The sequence below is a fragment of the Astatotilapia calliptera genome, chromosome 15 (assembly GCF_964374335.1).
Source record: "Astatotilapia calliptera chromosome 15, fAstCal68.1, whole genome shotgun sequence".
Lineage (NCBI taxonomy): Eukaryota > Metazoa > Chordata > Actinopteri > Cichliformes > Cichlidae > Astatotilapia > Astatotilapia calliptera.
Window position 1 is genome coordinate 3708956 of NC_137436.1, and position 24277 is coordinate 3733232.

The window sequence follows — 24277 nt, forward strand, 5'->3', positions numbered from 1 at the left end:
CTGTAAATACTTTGAAGTGCTCCGGGATTAGAAGATTGCGGACCCAATGAAAAAACAAACAGCTCTTTACACACATTCATTTATAAGGCCCCTTAAAACACACACAAAAATCATTTGGTAACAGTAGATGGAAGTTTACTCTGTAATTGTTGGTAATTGTGGAGGCTCTGTTTGTGGGTTCTGACAGAGTGAGATTCTGAGAGACTGAACTCGGGTGTATTTAGCCTTTGAAACTTGACAGCAGTTGGGATTTTCTCACAGGAACCATCTTTCTGCTGACCATTTCCTTGATGTGGGAAATTTAAGTGAACACTAAGCATGCACAGTTGTCTGAATTTGACAACTGCATGATGGAACATACTGAATCACATCCTATATACAAAACATACAAACAAGACTCAGTTTGTGCTCAAGCAGTCTAAAATATTACATCCACTTTTCCTAAACAGTTTCCCTGCCCTGACTTTTGTGACTATGGACGCTGGTATGAGGTCTCAGAAAGATGTAAGGACGGATTTATAAAGATTTCGTAAGGATTTCCGTAGCAACCACTGGTTATCAGAGGGTCACTGGTGCCTGTGGCGTTAATCATTATCATTATCTCTTTTTCATTTAGAAGAGTGGTCAAATGCTAAAGCACACGAGAACAGAAATAGCAAAGCAGGGATCCTCTGAACTAAACGTCATCGTGTTGACACTGACAATGTTGGTAGTACAGTGTTTACCATCTTCATGATATCAGTTTAGGCTGAGGGGTATAATGATGCCACTAGAGTGACAAATGGTGCCGGGAACGAAATTTAAATTCCACTCAAATTCCCTCACAGACTAATCCAATAGTGGTCACAATACTACAATTCTGATACGCTGACTACCTTTCAGTGTGCAGACTCTGAAAGTCACAACCATGTGATAAAGACTGTATAAAGACGAATGTGGACACCATCACATCAGCCACTGATTTGTGGACAGCTGTTTGGAGGCCTTAGGCTCACCATTTGACCATCTTAGCTCTTTTCAAACCAAACATGATGAGCAAGGGGCAAGGAGTGGATCTGCCAGAGACATTAAAAACACTACACAACGCGATCCCCTGTTTTGTCACTTATTTTACTCTAAATGTGACCACAAATTATCAAATAAAAATGATCCAATAAGAATAACTAATCAAAGCCATAAACAGATTGCCATCTGTAAATATTTTGCTAAACATTTTTCTCATAGTCCTTTCAAAATTAACGTGTTAACGCAAATTAATCCGCTATCACGGTCAACGCAATTAAAATTTTTAATGCAATTAACGCGTCTGGAGTGCAGAAAAATCCCTGAAATGTTTATGTCAACGCATTTCGGGCAGTTTCTCCAAGTAGAGTTACCTTCGCACATGCGCAAATGGGCAGTTGATCTGGTAGTGACGGGCAGCCGAACCGATCAACTCAATATGGAGGATGATAAACGCACATTGGCCCTCTCGATGGGAAATTTGGTTCCTCGTTTCAAGGACTTGAAGTGCCTCCCCAAGAGTGACAGAGAGAGAGTGGATAAATAATTACAGAGTTTTTTTTCTTAGTATGAATGTTCAAGATGTTCAATAAACATGTTAAGTGCATATATTTTGCCTTTTTTCTTAAGTCTGTTTGGGACTAATGTAGGATAAATGGGACTAATGTAGGATAAAAATGAATGATATTTAATCGTGATTAATCAAAATTAATCCACAGTAACAATGAATCTGATTACATTTTTTAAATGCTTGAAAGCACTAACATATATATATTAGTGTATACTTACCTATTATTAAAATGTTTTTTAAAAAGTTGTATTTCACAGGGGAGAACCTGTGCTAAAAGACTGAAGAAAACTATTCAAATTCTCTTTGAATTTAAGCATTTAACATTCTTTGTGTTTATTCTGCATTTACTTCATTATATTGCATAAATGTCTGTTACAAGCTTAAATATAAAGTTGAAAAAATATAATTGCAACCAGGCTATTGATCAAGTAATTGTGATTAATCGCGATTAACTAATTAATCTCACAATTTTCTGTAATAAATCTTTTTAATCTATTGACAGCACTATTTCCCCTGTATTTTCCTCACAGACCTCTACCCAGTTCAGCTTACTCTGGCAAGTCGCACGCCTTTGGACACACTGCATACTGCAGGTCAGAGTCATTCGTCAGGGACAACAATCATTAGTACCAAATCTATTGTTAATCTGTTCTTAAACAATCTGCTGATCTCTCTCCCCAACCGTCACGGCAGATGGCCCCGCCCCTCCCTGAGCCTGGTTCTGCCGGAGGGTTCTTCCTGTTAAAAGAGAGTTTTTCCTTCCCACTGTCGCCAAAGTGCTTGCTCATAGGGGGTCATATGATTGTTGGGTTTTTCTCTATCCTCCTAAGACCTGGCGTCCACATATGTGGACATCACACTTTGGGGTATTTAGACCAAAACACTAAATTTTGCTCTACAAGGGCCTGATATCCACTTACGATTATACTGCTACTGTTCTATCAAAATTTTAAACGAATATCCTCATATGTGGCTCTCATTTTTCTTAGAAACAAAAATCAGGTTTAAAAAAAAAATCTGGTAATTCTTTGTTTTTACATTCATCAGGTCCCAATGAGCCCAAATATCAAAGAGAAATTAAAAATGCATGCCATGAAAGAGTTCAGGTCTTAGGAGGTTAAATGTGTTATTGTAGGGTTTACCTTACAATCTAAAGCTGTTGTGATTTGGCGTTGTGATTTGGCAATAAATAAAACTGAATTGAAGTGAAGTGAATTGAATCCGGTCCTTAAGTGATGACGTGATGAATCCTGCTTACGGGCCCAAAGTAGTCTGCATTTAATAAGGCTGTTGTGTTTTTAATGTTTTAATGCTTTGTATCTTGTTCTGTTTAATCTCAACAAACCCCTAAAAAACAGTCAGTGTTCAGTGTCGGCTTCTCTCGGTTTTTATTACCGCTAATCATTTTAAAGCTCAGTTTTTAAACCCTTACGATGTAACTACAGCCCAGCCCATGCAGCAGTACATTAATGACTAACCTCGTATTCTAGATGGATTATCTCGGTGGTTCTCCTGACTGACGTTTGGTCCGTTTACAGCATCCTGCCATGCGATTGCATTTGCCCCTAACCATTGGGAACCCTCACGTTAACTTTTATCGAGTGGGGAAAAAAAAGTCCTCCGTCCGGTAGCCTTCGTCCTCCGGCTTCACTGTTTGTATTATACTAACATAGCTGTGTCGCTAGCGATCGTGCAGCACATCATTATATACCAGCTAGCCCAACTGCAGTAACCCTACAAACGTCGCTGCGGTTTCCTGTCTTCATTTATGTTGGAAGTGATAGCAGAGCTGTACGCTTTTAATTAGTTTCATAAATCCCTCAGTCAGAATATGGTATATTATATTTAGCAGGAAGCTAGTGCTAACTCCCTGCTAACTGCCACACCGATCATTTTATTACAGATGAAAGAATTTACACAGTTTTTCAACTCTCAGTAATGCTGCAGTGATCATTTGACTTAGAGACCTGCAGCGGAGTTTGGGCCCAGACATGGCTAATGACGTCAGATTTAAACACCGGATAGAAAATGTCAACGATTCCTAATCCGAGACCAGTAAATCTATAATGTATGAACCAAAATTCATCTAATAATTGTTGAGATATTACTATCTAGACTAAAGAGGTGACAGACTAACATTGCCATCCGTAAAGCCATACTACTATAAAAGCACACACACCAACTGCATTCATGAGGGGTGTGGATCCAGAGAGCAGACTTGAGTGAGCACAGGTGTACTCTGATCCTCTCTATCAGCCCTTTGAATCAACCGATCTGCCTCGTCTTACAGTGAAAGAAAAAACTTCCATTACATCAAACTACAGCTTTCCTCACTATTCTGAGAACAAAGACACCATCATCCTTTTAAGTGACAGAAAGACAAATATAAAAACAGAGAGTCAACAAAAAGAGGAATGTGCGGTGGTTCCAGCTCTGCATCCACTTGTACTTGTCAAGATATGCGACGATTTCTTCTCTTCTCTTTTATAAAAGCCTGTTAACTGTCGCACAAATAGTGACCGCAGCTGTTTCGTGACATTCTTTCTCTTGTCGTTTCATTCCCATCGTTCTTTAATTGGCTTCTGTTTGTGTCCCCCTCTCATGTGGTCTCTCTGCACTCAGCTTAAATGAATGTACATGCAGGCTCGCTCAGAGAGGAGGAAGAAAAAAAAAAAAAGTCAAGCCTTGTATGAGTTTTTCAGTGGTGGCGGTTTAAATGTTATAGGTCAAAGAAATTATTATCTTTAATTCTGAGGCTGTTGGTCTCTTGATTTTCAGTTGCTGTGTGTGGGTGACCTCATCCACTTTACTGCACATTTCATCGCATATTTCCTGTTCTTTTGCCACTTGATCTGTGGTCTATCACCCTTCATCGTGTGGTCTCCTTCTGACCAAATCACCAAGCTGTGTAAATTGCACACTCGGGTAGACAAAAGAGAAGGGTATCATTTTGACTACTGTATGCTAGGCACAGTACTAAATGAATGAAATGCTTCTAGTGAATGAAATGTATTTAACTGTAGTAAACCAGATGCACTCTCCCTTTTTTAAATTTTTTAAATTAAAATAAAGAAGTTTTTTGATATTCTAGAGTAAATAAATATATAAATGTATAAAGACAACCATAACCAAGAGGAAATTCCCTCCTTTTGGACAGCTTACGAAATGTTTTATCCTACATTCAAGTTTATCATGAACTTGAATATAAGCATCCTAGTAAAAAGAACCCTAAACAAATATTGAAGTTAGCAACAAAACAAGAATAAGAATAAAAAGTGTCCAATTTTAAAAGAACTTGACGTGGTAACGGGCAAAAGCAGAAACACACATTGTAGCCATTTACCGCAACAGAGCCACAGAAGCAAACCATTTTTATTATGTGAATAAGCCAAATAAATGGATACTGCATAGCAAAGAGATTGTGCACAGGAAGTGTAACCAGTAAGGCCTTATTGTGTTTTTTGGACATGTGTCACTTTACATTCCAACTCACAAACCAAGGGCTTGTAAAGATAGTATAACGACAAACACAGACAGCAACCGGAATAAAAACAAGTCTCCTTAAGGCACAGGCAAACACACAAACACATAGACGTTTACTGGAAGAGTGACAGAGGATTGCGATGAGAAAAAAAAAAAAAAAAAAAACACAGAGAAAAACAAGTGGGCAAAAACCACTTTGGGAAAAAACACCCTATATTATCAGGGGTGGAGATCTGCCACAAGCACATTCCTGATTCAATACTCACTTCATCCCAAGCTATTTCAATATTGGTAAATACTGCAGTGTATTCAGGGACTAGGGATTGCGCTATACCCGGCAGACATAACACCTTACTGAGAGAGACATAATATTGCGGTTGTAGTGTAAAACAGGAGATGTTAATAAAAAAAATGGAAGAAAAAAAACCCCCCCAAAAGAATAAAACAGAAAACAAGTCATATACCCATATATGTATGTATGACCATATCAGGAATTTAAGTTATACCTCATATTCACTTAAATAAGCTGTAAACAAGCTGGGTCAGGCAGTTTCTATGAACTATAAGTCTGAGAAAAACAAAACATTACGCATAACTGATGAAGTGTGCGTCCAAATGTTGTGCCTTTGCGATTGTTCTGTGGAAATGCACACAGTAATTTTGTCAGGCTGTAGAATGCAGTTTGGAAGTCTGCCTGGCCAAAATAGAAGCTCAATACATTTTCATTACTCAGAAAAAGAAAAAAAACACAAGACTTTAGAAAGTGAAAATATCAGTACCGAACGTCTCTGTGTGTGTGCTCCTTCCCACTGAATAAGACTGACTCTAATAGACGGCTTGCTTTACGCACACCTTCATAAACATACTTTGGCACGCTGCTTCTTCACTAATTTCCTAATCCTGAATGAATGAACCCCTCCACTGTCTTAAACTGCAGCTGCAGCTGATGATGAAAGTCCTCTGCGGCTTGGGTGAGTCCAAACAAACTAGTTCTCCACCTGATGCAGTTTCTGGTTAGCGTCCAACACTGGCAGTGAAGAACAACAGCCAGGGTGGAGTCTGGAGCTTATCTGACTGCGGGACAGGAGAGTCTCTTGGGAAGCAGCGGAATGACAGAGGTGTGCCACAACAGCAGCTGAGGATTGTCCACGAGTAAAGAGACTGTGTCGTTCTCTCATACAGACGAAGAAATAAAAATAAGATGTGAAACACAGTTGTGCAGCCGTTAATATACGAGGACGCACCACCCAAAATAAAATGTATAAGAAAGACTGATGAGTTTGTGTGCGCGTTTTGGGGGGATAAATAAAGAGGAAGCGTGAAAAAAAGTGTCAGACTGACACGTTCAGGTGGTGAAAGGTCACAACAAGCTGAACCTTTCACTTTCCACTCGAGGTCGCCACTAGGAGGGCTGGAAAGGAAGTACTTTATTGTTCTGGGCTGTGAGCTCTTTGCCAGCACTGTTAGGAGCTCTAAATCTCTCTCTCTCCCTCACACACACACACTGTGGGTCATTCAGGGCTGCCTGAGCCAGATACTGCATGCATGGCCTGAACAGATTTTTCCCCTGGTAAAGTCTTTATCCTAGACGCCTCACCAGTCTATTCCTAGAGGCTGCTGAAATGGAAAAGACGAGGTGGGTTTTATTTCAGACCATTTTATGATGCAAACTAATGTATATGAAAAGACATCACCTCATAAACCAATAGAGTTCCCTTGTTCATGCACCTACTTAGTGCACCACACAAGACATTTCACATGAAACATGAGAGCTGCAAAATCCATTGAGATAATGACAATGACCTGTGAATACCGAACAGTGAAGGTGTGATTACATTATTGGAGCAGAATCAATTAGTCGAATAACCGGTTATGCTGACAAAAATCGTATTAAAAAATAAAATCAAATATAACAGTTATATCGAATATATATTTATTAGGTTTTGGTTTGGTTGTCATAAAACCAGCATTTTGTATAATTTAAAAAAATAACCAGGGGGATCAGCTGTTTTACATTACATACTGCAACTTTCAGCTGCTCCCTTCTCACAAGTGGTCACTTCATATATTTATATCATTTTATTGTATTTTATTTTATTTACACTGGATGCCCTTCCTGGACCGACCCCAAGAGATCTGTGTCCGCTCCTGGGACTGAACCACAGATCTTTGGCTTGTAAGTCTTACAATTAAACTCCTATAAGACATGTAACACATTTTAACTCTTCCAACAATAGTACTGTACTATACAACTCTGAGGCACCTGCAATTTGTTCAAGCATTTTTACACTATTCTACTCTTAATTTGTAACTACTTTATTGATCAGATATTGGTATTTTTCTGATTTTGTAAAACAACTAAAATTACAATATAAAGCACCATCAGGGGACTACTTACTTTTATTTTTCTTTCTTTATTCTATTCTTAAACTTTTTTGAGTAACAGTTTTAACTGTTTTCAACTTTGGATATTAAATAAAAACTCGTAAAAACAGTAGATGATCAAATCTACTCCACCACAATCAGCTACAGAAGAAAATGTAATGAAAGCGTTGTATCAGAACCGGCTGTCTGTCAAAGCAGTTATCAACAATTATTGTGGAGTTTTTACCTTAAGTCTAAATCTCCATGAAAGGACTGTTGATGTGATTTGGAGCAAATTCTCTAACACGTCTTATATATATTTGAGCTTACTTGCTTTTACTTATTTTTATGTTACTTTATTTTGAATGTGAAACTATTACTGATTCTACTGTAACAGTTTAAAAAAAAATTGATACTAAATAAAAATCAGAGCCAAAAGTAAAACGGTGGATGATCAAATCAGCTTTGTCACAATCAAAGGAAAATTCTGCCCCAGCTCACATGTAAATCTTCAGTACTTCTAAACAACCCTCTTGAACTTTCAATAAACTTTGCAACGCATGTGTGTCTAATTCAAACCTTTAAAACCAGATTCAAATCTTATTTGACCACAATCTAGACCTGAACAGTAGGTGTTCCTCATTGATTCAATATAAACTCTGGTAAGTGTCAGTGTGAGAGGTAGCAGAGAGGAGTGTGATGATGATAACCTCAAATGAATTCTCCTCTCTCCACCCTCCTCCACAGTTTATTAGTTTAGGCCAGAGGCCACTTGTAGCCTTGCAGAGTGGACGGTAATTGTGTGCGTGCTCCTTAAGCATCGACCGCAGCAATAATAGACTGAATTATACAATAAATTCCCTCCAGATGTGCTCCCTCCACTCCCACCCACCCACTCCAATTTGACAGTTCGCACACCCACAATCTGCACAAGGAGGCCTCCATCCACACACACGTGCACTCACTCACCCATACACACACACACACACACTTACAAATGTGCATACACACATGCAGCGGCTTAGTTGCAGTGTTTGCATTGTCAGATTGTTTCCATACTGGTGTTAGCTTGCTGTGTTTCCTCACTGCTGGTGTAATTACGAGTCGTATTAGCTGATAGTGTTTTGCTAACCCTCCTAATAAATGTCCTCCTGCCTCGGAAACCTCACAGAGAGTCCATTCAATAATAAGCAGCCTTTCTAATGCCCAACACTATCAGATCCTGACATATACACAGCCTGGTGTTTGTAAGTATTCACATATCACTGACGTCTGCTGTTGAAAAGAAATGAAACTTTTTCCTGAAAATTTTTCACTAGCATTATGAATGTAGCACTTGGAAGAAAATTATAGTGAAAGTACATCTTGCAGAAAAAACAGAGCCACCCTGCATGGGAATCTGCCCATCTATTTCTGTCTTACAGAGGAGGCAGGAAATGAGGAGGATAAGGACAAGAAGAAGAAAGAGAAGGAAAAGAGTGGTCAGAATAATTATTATGTACACTGCAGCTGAAATGTGAGTCAAGTGTGTGTGTGTGTGTGTGTGTGTGTGTGTGTGTGTGTGTGTGTGTGTGTGTGTGTGTGTGTGTGTGTGTGTGTGTGTGTGTGTGTTGGGGGTAACTCAGCCTACATAGAAACTGGGTTTCATATTTTCTTATGGCTAAATATTGCCCAGCTCTCAGCCAGCGTTGTGCTGATGCAGGAGGATGGTGAGAGAGAGGACCACCAGCTAAACTGGCTGCAGTTACACTTTCTCTCCCGCTTTGCTGCTGTGAAAATCCCAGTGCCAGCCTGCACAGTGCCACCCAGTGTTCACATGGGTAAGTAATCATGGTCAAACTGCTGGTGAAATGTGAATATTTACTGGAATAAAAGTAGAGAAACCTTACTATAAAAAGATAGTTATTATGCAGAAGTATAAATATAAAAACGTATGAAATACTAAAATATGTAAGGTGGCTTTTAATCTTGGAGCTGATTAAGTTGGCTGTTACTTTTCAGATGGTTTTGTATACTTTTATACTATTTTAACCCTTTCGCTTAAGGGCTTTATAATGTGTTAATTCTTTATGTATGTGCTATTAATTAATTAATAATAATAATAATAATAATAATAATAATAATAACCTAGTATGGGAGGAAATGTAGTTGAGTAGAACTATACATTACAATTACAATGTATATATGTATGCTATACACTGAATTTATATTGTGTATATGAAGTGAATACATCACAACATATTTGCTTTTCTCACTGTTTTTCAAAGCAGAGGCACAAGGACCCTGAAATAAAACTTTTTGTGATAACTAATTTTGTTTATCGCAAAAAAACAAAAAACAAAACCTATCACAGCTTAAAAATTGATTTATAGCTTTAAATGCACATCAGTTATTCTTATTATGTAATTAATGCCTTTTTAATTTTAATATTTAATGTTATTAACTATTAAAATCTTTTTTTTTCTTGCAAAGTTAGGGTCAGCTGAGAATTACATCCACTGCAGATTGTTTTAATCATTTAAACACTTGAAGGCAATGATGTACAGAACAGAACATATACAGGGTTTAGCCCTTACATATTTACATTTTGATGGTTTTCATCAGATTCTGTACAAACGGCAATTTTTTCTTTGTGTCTGCATTTTTTTAAACATCCATTTTTATGAACGCCACCACCACTAATAAATGTAATAAAAATGAAACTTCTAACACTAAAACAATGAAATAATAATAATAATAATAAAATGTCACAGAAAGCCACCACTCTTCCCAGATCTTAGCCGACGGTGTTAGCGTTGCTGCGCTGTCACATGGTGATATTGTGTTTGCCAGGTGAGAGCCTGGCCGGACTAATCAGTAAAGGCAGAGTAATTTGCCCGCAGACATGTTCCAGAGCAGAACTCCCCAGTGCTTTGCTCAACCTGCTGTCCCAGGTGGCTTTAATGCCTGAATGGCCCCTTTACCTGCTCCGAACTACAAGGAATTCAAAAAAAGAGATGTCATAACAGGAAACAGGAACAGGAAAGAGACTTGGCGCACTCTGAGGAGGCCAGGTGCAGAGTTTGGCTCAACTCTCAGCTGCTCTCTGGCTTGTGCAGGCAAGAGGGCGGCTGCTGGTAGCGGAGGTCTTTTCATCGCCAAGGTTCTTTATCAAACCCCTGGGTCTAGTTTGCTCTCCTGTTGCTCCTGCTTGGTGGGTTGCCGTTATAAATTAGGCTGCAGGAGATGTTGGGAGCTCCCTCGCGGATCCTTTCCCGATTACTGCGCACGCAGAGTGTCAAATGAAATATCAGCTACACGGTGCACCATTTTTTTTAATTACCAGGAGGCAGCTCGTAAAAGCAGCATCGTGAGCAAGGGTGGTACGCTTTCCTTTTTCTGGTGTGTTTAAAGCTACATCTCGCTGCTCGCTTTCTTTCCTGAGCCGCATCGCTCGAGGATATTTAACCACTATGTTGAAGGAAAAAGATGGCCTACATAACAGCTACTTCAATTTATTTGAGTCACTCACTAATGATCGCTTGTAAGATAGATTTCCTTCATCCTTTCCGAGCTTACTCTTGGAAATTTACTACCCCAGTTCACTGTCTGTACAGCGAAGGGAACAAATTAATTTACAGCCGTGCTGACCGGTTTAGAACATGATGACGTTGGGAGGAAAGAATTACTTTTAGCTTGCCCTTAAAAGCCACACCATAAAAACGTGTGAAAGAGACGAAATCAGACACTAATATTGCAATTTTCTAAATTGCCAAGATTTACAGCCCAGACATCTTTTTCCACCTGAAGATGCATACAGTGACAATATTAACTCTACAACATATGCACAATTAATTATTTGAAAGCCCACTAAGTTGGGGTTGTATTTATTTTTGAGTGGTTGTCAGCTAAGTTCGTCATTGTGGCCGCCTGGGTGGCCGCGGCCTCTGCCAAAGATGCCCTCGCTATGTTTAATCTTTGACATTTATTTGTTTGTTTTGTGAATGAATATGCAAGCTGGAAAGACCTATTAGTTCCAGTGTATCCTCATTACAGGGGGCCGTTCATCCTGCTAGACTGTGGTTGGTCGAGCAGTCGTTCCTACAGACCAATGTCCAGACATCGCCTGGCAACCCTCGCTTTAGCCCACGACCATTCACTGCTCTCTGCCAACCAGAATCCAGATCTGGCACAATGAGGCTCAACTCGAAGCCACGCTGGTATCGCAGCCGCAAGCTGGGCCTAGAAGAGTTCACGTTTGTATCAATATTTTGAAAAATCAAAAAACTCAAACTCTCAGTGAACCACCTAAATAGGGAGGGCGTCGTGATGGTTTTAAATATTGACTTTTTTATTTGCACATTTGTTGTTGTCTCTCATAACAGTTCCAAGGGCTATGAGCTTGTTTGTATATGCATGTGTGTGCGCGCGTGTGGTTTATTGGTTCCTTCTCTGTAGCATCCACGAGGCCTCTAAGAACTGGCCTCACCTCATCTGGCAGCCATTACCTGCACACATGCTCCTGTCTGAAGGTTGATCTGCTGGGTTAAACAAATCCAGGCAGTGCAGTGTGGCTCGCCAGGAGTCAGCTCCATACATCAGCTGTGGAACAGCCAACATGACAGGGTTAGAGCAGGCTACCGTTAGCCGCGTGCTATCACTGATCATCCTTTGCCAAATACGCTCCAAAATGACAAGCTCGCTTTAGTTCAGGCGCTGATTTCGGCCATCAAACTCACTGAAATGTGTGACTTCTGCTTACGGTTTTGGAGGAGGGAAACGGGCTCCCGAGTTTCCCACTGCAAAGATGTGACACAAATCATTTCTCATGTATGAAGTTCCAAACTAAACAGTAACAGGCATATAGTCTTGGTATTGAATGTGGAATTCAGTAATTATCTGCAGCAATATGCTTTATCCAGCGTTTTGCTGCGAGACGGGGAATAAACGCAGCGCTCTCTCAGCGGGGACGGCACGGAATTGACAATTCGACCAAGTTTGTGGCGTCTGATTCGATTCCGCTCCCAATCAAAAGCGTGTGAGATTCCATTTATGTTTATTACATTTCCTGTTTCTCACTTCATCACGTTGGAATTGAAACTGACAGGGTAATTATCATTTCACCCTAAATTGATCCCAATCCATGTGGGCTGGCTCCAAACACGGAGACACGAGAGGGGGAAAAAAGCGAGAAAAAAGAAGCAGCATTCTGGGAGAATTTGGCGATGGTTCAGTCATCTGTAATACGTATCGCTTGAAGGGTGGGGAGAGATGGAAGGAGAGAAGCAGGGAGGGGAAAAGGAAGGGGAGACGTTTGGAGATTGCGTTGCGGGTGTTCCCTTGATGTCCCCCTGACAGGAACCAGATTGGGAGCCGCGCGGCGTCGGCGCTTTGGCTTTTTATTCGTCTGGCTCCGCCGGGTTTTTCCTGGCCTGAGCAGGCCCGGTTCTGAGACGCTGCGGCCCACTCGTGGAGCCAGCCTGTAGTTTAAGTGAGAATAACAAATGCTAGAAAAAATAATAGGCCTACAAAGAGAAAAAGAGACGAGCAGCACAATCCTACTATTGTTCGCGGTAGCTAGGCAGAAAGCACAGTCGAGCCACGTCTTTGGGACATTTTACTGGCTCTAATAAAGAGTGTGTGGTCCCTGTTTTGGAGAGGTCTGCCAGACTGACAGATATGCTCCACAGTAGTATTGGATGGTTCCGTATCATGTATTTTGACTTGTGTTACTTGGCACAGCTCAGGCGAGACCTGTCATTCATCATGCTTTTTCCGAGCCGAAAGTAGTGGGCCGAGTTGCTTATGATGGCATAGTGTGCAACACGTTGAATAAGTAATGGTAAAGGTGCTCCGTGGATAGTGGCGGACTCAGAGAGCCGTCACTCCAAAGAACTCGCACATAAAGTGACACAGTCGTCCAATCTGACACACGTTTAAATGTACGAGTGATGGTGTGTGTGATTTTATTAACAAGAAAATATTTATCCATGTCGGGGAGCAATAAATCTGTACATTACTTACTATAGGCTGACTGAATGTATTCTGAATCAGATGTTGCAGTTACACACATGTAGTTTAGCAGCAGGAGGTATGTTGCTTTACAGTGAGCATCTTTGTGCGGTCGTAAGGTTACGGACTTTTAAAAAATGCACAAGGATTAAACTTTCGGCCTGTGCTGAGGCAGCTCGTGTGAAGATTCAAACGCATTTTCTTCAATAAAATGCAAAAAAAAACAGAGGAGGTGAGACACGATTCTTCCCTCAAAAATTATTCAGTGTTATTTGCCGGATTTGTAGCAGACTCACATTCGCGTCCCTGGCTTCTACTGTGTGTGGGGTACAGAAACACAGTTTGGTCTGTGCTTAATCAGCTCTGTTTTTAAGTGTTCGCTCCTCAGTTTTCCAGCACAGCCCCGTGAAAGAAAAACGTCTGGTTGTGGGTGGCTTAGCTGGGTCACTGAGCCCACAGAGTAGAGCATTTCATAAGAAAGAGCCCACTTAATTCTGAACCATACATCGCATTAGCTGATTTACATGTGGACAGCTATCATTTTGTGAAGGCTTTGACATTGATAAATGAGGTGTTTTACCTAATAGCTAATAAAAACAAATTACAGGTCTTAAGAGAAAGGATGTTCTTCATTTGGCTCTGTTTTCTGTCTCTTTGAGGGCAAGAGCCAGATTGTTTCCATATGATTGTACCCTTCATTTGTTAAGAATACAGACAGAGATTAATAACAGGATTTTCTGATGACCAATCCATACTTTGCCTCTGAGTTAATTAAAGAAAAATGGTGGAAACTACTTGACATTAAGGACAAACGACTGCTTCATCTGCAGGCTTAGACATTTGTAATCTACACAACTTTTATTATTATTAATAAATATAATATATAATATGCAGTATTACAATATAATTATATATTAAATCATTTGACTCTTTAGTGTTTTTTCTCTCCCTCCGATTCTCAGCATTTCCACTGTTTTCACACATTAAACTTCATTTATTACAGGAAACTAAAATCTCTCCACTATGAAAACATGACAAACACATAACTGATATTTATATCCTCCTAGCCGTACGCTAAGAGCAATAAACTTTTCTCAAAATTAGCAATACACAAATAATCTCATGGTTACTGTGAAACCTTGATGGTTTTCACAGCAAGACTGTTAATTATGCAGGGTATAAATGCCTCAGTGCTATGATTATGTGGCTGCTGCCCTTGTCCGCGATCCATCAAATACGCTAAAATCAAATTAGCGAAACTATAAACAATCTACTTATGGTCTGGGGGGATTTGCGTGGTTTTCTCAGAGGGTGCATTTTTGACACACAATGTTAAATGACAAATGGCAGGTCAGAGACAGAAACAAATCAGCGCTCTGACCAGAGGTTTTTTTTCCCAAAGAAAAAATATTAGCCCAAACACTACTTAGTAGGTGAGGGTGTGTTATTCTTAACTGGTTCGAATCACTACTGGACTCTGCAGGTCCCACAGAGCTCATATATAAGCTCTCTCAGGTTTCTTCAGTAAGGCGTGAAAAGGCTTCCCTTTTTGTGTCTGACTTAAGACAAGTCTCCCTCTATCCTCTGTTAAACATGCTGTAGCCCAAAAGAATAAGGCGGCCACATCCACAGCCCCACAGGCCATAATTTTCCACAAACTAAAGCAACTTTACATGTACACTGTGAAAGCTGTGCAGTCAGGTGTGATACTTCATACTTCACTGTACAGCTACAGGTGGTAGTAAATTAGCACGCTGCACTGAGGGAGCTGCAGTTAAATAAACTGAAATGTACATCTTTCCCTTCGCTCAGGTACATCAGGTAGGACACTTGCCAGAAATGCAGAAAATGAAAAGTCCTTCTGTGAATGTTTCATTTGAGAGATTAGAGACGTCACTTTTTAACCCTGAAATTAGAGAATTATGTTCTGTCAGAATCCTGCAATCATCTCATAGAGAAACAAAAGCGATACTTTTCCTGCAAATTTAATTTCGCTGCTCCATCCTTGCTTGTAAATGATGCAGGCATACATAATGACTGTGTAGTCGGGCCCGAGGTAATTTCAAGTGCCACATCCAATCAGCAATGCATCACAGCTTGGAGCGTAGTCACTCTTTCTGCACGGCCTTCAGCTGAGGTGATGCTCAACCGCTGAAACACAGTAAAAGTTACCAAGAAGAAAGAGTGAGGAAAGAGGAGGGGGCAGGGGGATTTCTGGGTAGAAGGTGCGGGGGGGTGAAAGAGCCTTGGATCCTGTGGTAAGTGCCAGAGGGACACGTTTTGTTGGAACACGGGTTGTGCTGAGTGATGGGAGAACGGCTACAGCAGTGTTTAGAAACACCAGTCGGCCAGTCTATTGCCTAGGAGCCTGGGTGTCTGCACAAAGCCCCCCCTCCGCACACTGCTCTAAGTAGGATGGTACATGCAGCCTCACTGCATACCACTCCTGCACGCCGCTAAAATTAGCCCCCCTGGAACCAGATGGAATTCTAAACAGAATAAACTTTTCTTGACTTGATTATATTGAGCCTTTCCAAGCTCCGACATTAAAAAGAAAGAGAGAAGGAAAAGAACGAGGGGGAACCTTAGAAGCTAATTGCTTTGGGTCTGGCGTGCACATTGGGCATTGTGTTGAGTTGAGACGCTGCAGTAATGCCGGAGCCGTTCCTCAGGCCGTGTCTCCCAACTGTCACATCTTCCATGCGTTTGCGGTGGGCTTGCAGCTCCACATGGAGTGCATGTGAAGCCACTAATTAAAAGCAAGCGATCCGTAACTGTCTGGCTCACCAGCCCATGCTCATCCATGTGGTCCCCATCGACTCTTGTAGACCCCCAGCCCTTCACAGGCCTCCGTTAGGCCTCTGCATGGGAGTGATTTGAAGAAAAAAATTAAATGACTCTCTTATAAAGAAAACACTGAGGGGGTAATTATGATTTTTAATTACAATTAATTTTTATTTGCCGACTTTGACACCGTCAGGGTGGAAAAATAATTAAACAAATTATTTTAATCATCGTATGAAATACTGTAATGGAAGTATAGTGTGACTATCTCTCATAAGCAATTTTAACCGTGTATGACAAAATCTGTATTACTTGTAATGCTTTGGATTTTAATCCTGTTGATAAGTCAGTTGTGATATTTAGTGTGAGTGGCAAGTGTGGTTTAAAACTACTTGTAGGAAATACAACAGTGGAGCAGATGGTGTATCTGTTCGCAGATTAGCTAAAGCAGCTCAGATTGTTTTAATAAAGAAATCGGTCAATAATAATTGCAAACAGTCTATTTCCATGCCACACATGTTGTCAGTAGTATTCCCTAAAACAGCACCACAAACACAAGAAAGTTAATTTAGGATATGTACATGCTAAAACTGTAACTGTCAAATAAGCCGTTTTTCTTTTAAGGTGGAAACTTTTTTTGTTTTAGCAAAATTTGTTAATTCAACCTGGCAGTAAAAAGTAATAATAATAACTAAGTACTTGGTCTGAATATTTTACAATAAACCCCGATGTATGTGTTTGGAAAAAGAACAAAACACAATATGTACATTTGGTTTGTAGTTACTTAAGTCCACTATTAACTTTTTACTTCACTGAGAAGAAAAATTAATCTTAAAGATGGAAAAATTATGACACCTATTAATTAACGTTTAAAATAATCTAATATTTGGCACAATGATCTGTGTGTATCCTGCAGCTGTAATGTTTTACTTCTCTTTATATTTTAGCAAATACAGTTTTGGGGGGTAAAAATGGATTTCATTCATTTGAATTTGACAGTACAACATAGAAGCTGTGTGAACATGCAACCAGAAGGTGACTTTAAGGTAAAGCAAATATAATTTCATTCAGTGTTCTGTGCTTATGAACGACTCACACAGTGGTCGATTTACAGATATGTTTATGATTTTTAACAATGATCAATTTAACAGTTGTAACTATGGCAATTCCCCGCAGACACTGGGACTCATCAGCAGCCAACAAACTACAATCCTGCACATGCTACTTCTCTTTTCACCTGCCCATGCTGCATGTGTTACACCGCTGAAATGATGGGCCAACTCATCTCCCGTGCAACATATTTATTTTTACAGAAAACTGTAAAAACAGAAAAATGTGACATTAATCAGTTCTCTCGGCGCGTGGGCCGTACACTGCCTCTTCACCACTGACAATACTTCTTCTAGTGTAGCTAACATTACTTTTTCCAAACTTATACAGTTTAATATTTACCTGCACCACTTTTAGAAACTGCTTAAATCACAGAAATACATCTTACTGTATGCATGGATAACATAGTGAACTCTCACTACAGTTTTATCTTGTTTTTTTACTACTGTTTTAATCTACTTATGAACCAGTCTTATTTATTAAGCTAGATCGCTTTCAAATAATGTTTTTCTTAACATATTTCTATAGCATTCACTCCTCCTGAACTAAACATACAGCGATTCACATTTTCTCTTATAATGCAAAACATATATTTAGCACAAAAATATACCTGCATGGAAATCACAGAATTTCGGTAAAGTCTAATAACTGGATTGGCACAGGCTAACAACTGGACCAACTTGGAAATTAGCTCTCTAGCTTAACATTCGCCACAAACAAGACCAGTGTTGGGTAAGTTACTTTAAAATAGTAACTTAGTTACATTACTAGTTACTTCAAGTTACTCGTTACTTTCAAAGTAACTAGTTACTAGGGAAAGTAACTTTGGTTTTACTCAGAATTCTCTTGTTAATGTGTTTCTTCCATAACTTTGCCAGTCTTCTAGCTTGCTTACTTGCCACAAGTGCACTGTGCCACCTACCAATAGAAAGGATATGATAACGTGCATATTTCCACGAGAGAAATCCCACGCCTGGACCGTCATTGACTGCTGCCATGATTCTAGCCTACGTCACAGTGTCATCTGCGCCTTTTACATCCAACACAAAAACTGCAGTCGTGGTGCTTTCGATTGTACTCAGAACTCAGAAATTCTGCCTTCTGAATAGGAAGATGTAGGCAACACCAGACTGCAGATGAGCTGCATACAGAGCTGGACTGGGACAAAAAAAATCATCCCGGGCATTTTGACTAGAGACCGGCCCACCATTATAGGAAAAATCATAAAGCCTTTGAATGAAAACAAACACTGTTGTGACAGTGATGTTCACTGTTTTGATGGTATATATGCATCAATCTATCAATCGTTTGTTGTAAGATTCAGATAATTATTTTTTAAAAGCTAGACATTTTAAATGAGAATAAGAAAGAAAAGTATTTCTTTGTGCCCCCCATTCCCTGTTAATGCCCTACCTGCTCCCCTGGCAACACTTTGCTAGACCCGCCCCTGCACAGTTACCAGCTGTCAGCTACCTAAAAAAGGATCCTGGGGTTATTTGTCTCTCAGAAACAGTTCATAACTTCCCTTCAACTCATTCATGTCACCTAAAAGGTAAACCTGTTTCTCCATCACAGCTCTGATGATCCAGTAAGGACATCTCCTGGTTTCATCTTCATGTTTCCCTCTCACCAGATAACCAAACCATATCATGACCAGCAGCTTTTTTTGCAGCTGTGGCTCCAGCAAACATCAGCTGATACTAGAAATTAATATTAAATAAATTCTAACAACAGCTGATCAAGCTTAAACGTGCTGCTGTTGTTTAGCGCAATATCCGCTGGTTTCCTCTTTCGGCGCAAAGTGGGCGATAAACAAACAAGAGAGCCGATCAGCTGATCATTGATCAGTTTCATGATTGAAGTAGAAACGGGAGAGGGAGGGGGGAGAATGAGAGAAGAAGAGGCAGCTGTGCAGCGTAAAGACACAGAGTAACTCCAGCTTTGTGCCTTTTTCATTGTAGCTGAATTACGGGACAAACTGTTCCTTTTCACCTCAATAAGAAACGCGTAATATTTTCTCTGAATACCAGACGGGACGGTTGGCAACTCTAATAACTTATGAACAAAATAAAGTTAAACATCATTAACTTCATAGCACCCACCCAGCTGTATAGAAACTCCGTCATGCTAGCTAGCACGCAGTACGGAAAAAGTCAGAATAACGAAAATAAACTCCACCTAAACTTGGTTCATATCTGACCCAGAGAGACTGCAGGTCATAACTTCTTACCTGAAGTTCAGTTCACACTTGGACCGGCGGCCACCTCGGGTCTCTTTTCCTTCTGCGTCCCTTTTCCTTCATCCACCTGCTGCCTCCACCACTTGCTAATGTTACTGAATCTGTGGAAGCTCCGCGATAGCCACCACACGAAGTAACGAGTAACGACCCTATCTAAATCCCAGTAACGAGTAACGCGTTCCTGATTTTGGCATAATAACTAGTTACCGTGCTCGTTACCACAATAATAACGTAGTTACTGTAACGCGTTACTTAATAACGCGTTAGTCCCAACACTGAACAAGACATTTATCATTAATCGCCATTGCTGTCACTTTTAGAATCTCTGTTTTATATTATCAACCACCCAGCTTACCTGTAAAAACAGAAAAATAGGACATTAATCAGTTCTTTTGGCGCGCAGACCATACGCTGCCTCTTCACCCCTGACACTACTTCTTCGAGTGTAGCGTCAGCTACCGATGCGTACGAGACTGAGCGCCCTCTGCTGGCGGAACTTATATAACAGTAAAACTGACATTACAGTGGCCTTACTAAAAGAAAGTGTCTTTGAGCTTAAAATAAAATGGGGGGCTACTATTTTCGTGTCTCTATCTTTAACATAGTGCCACACATGCAAGCTACTACTCTTTAAAAGCCACTGAAGCCAGCCTCAAGAGGAGAAGAAAGCTGCTGCTCCACTTCTTTCACTGAGTCGTTTGGTAGTGGCAGGCAACGTCCAGGTACAGACAGACGGTGCACCTATCGTGTCAGTGTCAGTGATCTGTGCTCAATTAGGCTTCAGTTTGAGTGTTGTTGTTCCTAATAAAGCTAAAAGCTGTTTTAAATTTATATAAATTAACATGCCAACAAAATAAACAATGGAATGCCACAATAAATAGCTATGAAAAAAATCAGGGCAGAGTTCAGCTTAGAGTGAGATTACATCGTTTTATTAAAATGACGCTGTATGCTAGGATGACACTTACGTACTCTTTTTAGATGATTTACACTGTAAGCAGCAAACTTTGCCTAACCAAATGTTGGCCCATGAGCGACCAATGATGCTGAGTGACTCAGTCTCATTTGTTTTGACAGCAGACAATTATTGACTAATTCATATATTTTTATGGCTTTTATTTACTTCGTTACATTTTCCACCAGCTGTGTTTTTATTTTTAATAACACAGCATTTTGTAGAAGATGGCGTCTCTCGCAGTGTACTTCAAAGAGCTTCAGTGCTCTTTAGTTTGACCAACTGGTTTGCCCCTCTGCATTTGTTGGTAGATGAGTGTGAACTCTCCTAAGGTATTGGTATCTGGGATACCAGCCTGGGTTTTATTTGACGGTGGGTTGGAAAGGAAATCAGTGGTATCACACATCACTCACTTCCTTTTCCACTAACCTTGCCATAGATGACAACGCTTGTTACCATGGTAGCAATAGACAACAAAGACTGAAGCAGTTTTAGGCTCAAAATGCTGAGAAGAGAGAAATAGAAAAGAGAAGCATGAGAAAAATAAAAGTCTCAAGCCACCCCTCATTTATTTATATTTTGCTTCCAAGGAGGCAGACTTGTGTTTTTTGTTAAACTGGACTTCTCCGTGCTTTCTAAAAGGTCTTTCAAAGTTCTTCAGACAGCGGCTGCTTTTTTGCTCACTTTCAGTCCAAATCTTGTACCTGATTATTTTCAGAGGAAGCTTTTGTATGTTAAGCAACTCAATCAATTACTCAAAACATTTTAAAAAATGCACCTAACTCAAGGATGAACCAGTGTTATAACTACACATAATAGGCAAATGGCAACATTAACAGAGTTTAACAGGCATGCCAAAGGTCATTCTAGATGAACTAGCCAGAAACGTGGCTCTGTTGGCATGGTGTGCAGTGTGTCCTTAAAATGTTTGAGTAAACTGGACATGCAGAGGACAAAAGAATCAGAGGCAGGCCTAAAACAATATCTATGGCAGATGAACAGTATCTGAAAAGTCATGTGTTGTGGAAATTGGGAACTTTTTCAGCATTATGTAATGCAGCAATACTGGAGTCTAAAAGCACAGTTCTACATTACGATTTCAAGTTTCTGTCAAATACTGTAAAAATATAAAAAAATCTGTACACAAAGAAACTTTAAGTGCACTTAGAATACAACACAAATTCCTTTAATGAAACAACCCACGGTTGGTGGAGAAGATGGAATGGGACTTTGACTTCCTCCAAACAGTGACTTTGATTACCAAGATTTGTTTGTTTCTACAAAATGACAGCTAAAACCCCAAGTCCTTCTCTAAACCAAAGACTCACTACACTCCAAACTCAGTTCAGTGGTTGGCCACCTACAGAACAGGAAAAAAAAGAAACAGTGAGGGGAAAACCTCCTTTGTATCAAAGTCTATCTTCTTGTGACTCCCTGGCTCATGTTTATCGAACGCTGATTTTAATGCTCCATTTTTATCATGGCGATTAGCAATGTTTAGTAATCACTCAAACCAAGACTTCCCCTTGTCCGTGCCAGTGTAAACACTTGTCATTTCAAAACAGCTTCATTTGGACAAAAGGGAGGACATAAATTTCCCTGTGAATGTCATGTATTTTTTCTATTGTTTGCTACATGATGCAATGGGTTAGTGTTTATGGGGAAAAAAGCAGTAATTGCAATATCAGTCATATGTGAGCCATGACACATGTGACCACCGTGAATCAGCCTTTTCTCTCTAAAATCCATCCCGTCACCGTTTTTCCGCCCGTCGCTGGCTCAGTTCTCTGCCACGCATTTTACAGGATCCCTTTCCCCCCCCAATAACCTCAGTTTGCTTTGATTACTTTAATCACCTTTGAATCTAACCAATTTTCAGAGCTTGCGGTAGCTAAGTCCAGGCCTACTGTTCCTGGTGGTGTGTGTGTGTGACTGGGCGAGATGCTCGGAGGTGCTGCAGTAGCTTTGAGCAGGAGCTGAAGAGTTTCCTCGACAGTAGGAAGGAAGAGGTGGGGTGGGGGGTAATGGCAGTAATGTGAAGGGGAGAGTGAGAGAGCGACCCAGACGGTGACTTGGCTGGGGTCGGGTGTAAACACACGCACAGCTGGCAGACAGATGTTCTCAGACGAGAGCCAGTCACCATTTCTTTGGTTCCTTCCTCTCTGCTCACCTGACGTTCCGCTAATTCAGCAACAAGGACAAAGCTTCAGAAATCATGCACGTGCACATGTACAACTGTGTGCAGACATGTTTAAAGTACACAATTCAATGTGCACAAAGGCAAAAAGTCAGGGTGGTGAGGGGGTGGGGGCACAAAGAAACCAAAAGCTCTGGTTACTCCAGAAGTGGCCTCCACTCCTCCTTTGCTTAGCTGGTTGAGCAAGTGTGTGGTCGATGAGAGAGAAAGTATAACGTTTCCTATTCTCTACTTTACAGGAGTGGTCTGGGAGACTCATCGGATGGGATTTTAAAGGGATCTTTCAATGCACTGACATTCATGAACGCACTGTGATTACATTCCTTTCACCCTTCCTTTTTTTCTCTCCTCCCTGTCTTTATTCACTATTTGCCAGCCCAACAGGATGGACAATTTTGTGCATTTTTGTGGATTTTCTGAGACCCCTAATCAAACTTTTAAACAAATGAGCTCATGATGTAATGGACTGGAGAGATGCAAGCAACAACAAAACAAACTTTGCTCTACTGCTAGAGCAATAAGCAAACGTTTACACCCCGGCAAACCCTTTAAATATTTACCAATCTCAGTAAAACAGTTGGGGATTATCCTGTATTGTTAGAACGCTGAGAAAAGACTCTCATACTTTCCATATTTTCTACTGATTCCACGAGGCTGAAAACAAGAAGGGGGATCAGATTAAAATCTCTTTGTACATAAACTACCCATTGACTCACTGTCTTCCTGTCGGAAGGAGCAATTAGCTCTCCGAGACAAAGATCTCAGACATGTTAAATGGCTGAAAATAAATAAATGTGGGTATTGCTGTTAGACTTCGGGCCCTGTTTCAATTACAGCAGAGGCTGTGGTCTGTGTCTCTCACTGAGCTGCTGGCTCCTTCGAGCTTTGCTTCTATGGGGACTTTTTAATTGCTATGTTTTAGCTAAGAGGGAAACAGAGAGGGGAAATGTACTGTATTCATCTTGGCCTCCCACTATGCTTCACTCATGAAGGCCTGGGGTGATTTGTCTCTTTAGCGCTGAACGCCGTACAGTGAAGTACAGTGCTCCTCAGACAATGCATTCATTCTTCCAGTGGTGAATGGCGATTTTCTTCCACAGGTCTTTTTTTTCTCTCTGTTCAGCAGATTGATTTATGTGACATAATTTATTATGACCAGCTACCCGAGCTCCTTCAGTTTCAGGCGGTAAAACGATCTAGAGATTTGCTAAAATCACAACACCTTCAATATAAAAGCTTTTGACAAAGTCTGCACTTGATATTCATCATTAGATTAGTGGCTGGCATCTGCTAAGCCTTATATAACTGATAAAAGTAGTCTGTGGCTCTTATTTTAAGGATTGCATTCCTCTTCAAACATTCCACACAATCTGCTGAAGTTGGTTATACCTTCGATGGAGCGTACAGTTTCAAACTCCTCACTCAGTTTTCGCTCTTTCCACATGCAGCCGATGGCAGCCATGTCAACTATCAAAAAGCGGCGTCTGCCTGCAGTGATGACTGACGAGCGATGGTAGCCAGATCTGGGCGCGCGCTCTCGCTCTCTGCATCCACACATGTGGATCATAGAGGGAGACCAGA

The 24277-nt window shown here is 40.4% G+C and overlaps 1 protein-coding gene across 1 annotated transcript in view; it reads right to left on the reverse strand.

Moving 5' to 3' along the window:
• Positions 1-19823, reverse strand: part of runx2b (RUNX family transcription factor 2b) — a 95529-nt gene extending 75706 nt beyond the window's left edge. The window contains exon 1 of the mRNA XM_080289421.1: positions 19536-19823. The gene's annotated coding sequence lies outside the window, so the exon portion shown is untranslated. The remainder of the gene's footprint in view (positions 1-19535) is intronic.
• Between the last annotated feature and the right edge of the window lie 4454 nt (positions 19824-24277).